Genomic DNA, 1,894 nt, shown 5'->3' on the forward strand with positions numbered 1-1,894 from the left:
CGAGGATCCAAACCTTCATTTATCCGTATTTGTCCAATACGCTGATACTGTTAAAGCTAATGGTGTCACTTCAGAGGCAATTCGACTTCGCCTTTTTCCTTTCTCGTTAAAAGATAAAGCTAGAAGATGGCTTCAGTCTCTTCCTTCCAACTCGGTTACCACATGGAACGAGTTGAAGAAAGTCTTCCTTGCCCGATATTTTCCTCCAAGCAAAACAGCTATGTTGAGAGCCCAGATAAATGGATTTAAACAGAAAGATAACGAGTCTCTTTTCGAAGCATGGGAAAGATACAAAGACATGATGATACTTTGTCCACACCATGGTTTAGAGGACTGGTTAGTAATTCATACCTTCTATAATGGTCTCTTGTACAACACAAGGTTAACAATAGACGCCGCAGCAGGTGGTGCACTTATGGATAAACCTTATGCCGATGCTTATCAACTTATCGAAAGCATGGCTCAAAATCATTATCAGTGGGGAAGCGACCGAGCAATGGTAGAGAAACCTCAAACTAAAAGTGGCATGTACGAGATCAGTAGCCTTGATCATGTTAATGCAAAAGTGGAAGCCCTTGCCCAGAAAATTGAAAGTTTGAATGTATCACCTCCAACCACCGTGGTTGCCGCAACTCAAAATTGCGAAGTCTGTGGAATCCAAGGTCACACTCCTGCAGATTGTTAACTCCTAACATGAATCCAATCAGAACAAGTGAATTATGCTCAAGGAAATCCCTACTCACACACCTATAACTCAAACTGGAAGAATCATCCTAATTTTTCATATAAGAGTAATAATGCTTTATACGCACCAGGACAAGCTCCAAATCAAGCCCCAGCTATACCTCCTGGATATCAAAAGCCGACCCCATCTACACCTAACAATAATGTTCCTAGGAAATCCAACTTGGAAATAATGATGGAGAACTTCATAGCTTCTCAACAGCAAACCAATAAAGATTTCTTAAACCAGAATATACACACTAGTGAACAAATCAAACAACTAGCAAGTAAAGTAGATGCCTTGGCTACCCATAACAAAATGCTGGAAACACAAATATCACAAGTAGCTCAACAATAAGCGCCTACTGCTGCCCTAACTGGTGCATTTCCTGGACAGCCCCAACCTAACCCGAAAAGCCACGCTCATGCAATCATACTAAGAAGTGGAACGGAAGTGGAAGGACCAGTAGATCCAAGAAATGAAAACCAAAACTCTAAGAGGTCAATTGAGGAAGAAAGTACACCAAAGGAAAAGGAAGAGAGTAATAAGGAAACTGTAGAAAAGAAAAAACCTTATGTACCTCCACCATCTTATAAACCACCTATCCCTTACCCTCAAAGGCTTATTAAAACCAAAGATGCAGGCCAATTTAAAAAATTTGTTGACCTACTGAAACAGTTAAACGTCACAATTCCATTTACAGAAGCTATTACGCAGATGCCCTCATATGCTAAGTTCTTAAAAGAAATTCTTTCTAATAAAAGGAAACTTGAAGATAGCGAAACTGTTACACTCACTGCTGAATGTAGCGCTATAATCCAGAATATGCCTCCTAAACTTAAAGATCCAGGTAGTTTCTCTATACCCTGTCACATAGGAAAATTTGTCATAGATAAAGCCTTATGCGATTTAGGAGCCGGTATTAGTGTTATGCCCTTATCCATATGCAAGAAACTTGAAATGGGAGAATTAAGACCAACTAAAATGTCTGTGCAACTAGCAGATCGTTTTGTTAGATATCCTGTAGGAATTCTTGAAAACGTTCCCGTGCGCATAGGTCAATTCTACATCCCAACCGATTTTATAATTATGGACATTAGAGAAGATGAAGTTACACCCATTATATTGGGAAGACCATTCTTAGCAACTGCCGGTGCGATCATAGACGTA

General features: G+C 39.8%; 1 non-coding gene across 1 annotated transcript; it reads right to left on the bottom strand.

Moving 5' to 3' along the window:
• Window positions 1–220: 220 nt before the first annotated feature.
• LOC127117160 (small nucleolar RNA R71) lies at window positions 221–327 on the bottom strand. The gene has a single exon (XR_007801916.1). It is a non-coding gene; the product is annotated as a small nucleolar RNA R71 (small nucleolar RNA).
• Between the last annotated feature and the right edge of the window lie 1,567 nt (window positions 328–1,894).

The sequence above is a fragment of the Lathyrus oleraceus genome, chromosome 1 (assembly GCF_024323335.1).
Source record: "Lathyrus oleraceus cultivar Zhongwan6 chromosome 1, CAAS_Psat_ZW6_1.0, whole genome shotgun sequence".
In the NCBI taxonomy this organism is placed as follows: domain Eukaryota; kingdom Viridiplantae; phylum Streptophyta; class Magnoliopsida; order Fabales; family Fabaceae; genus Lathyrus; species Lathyrus oleraceus.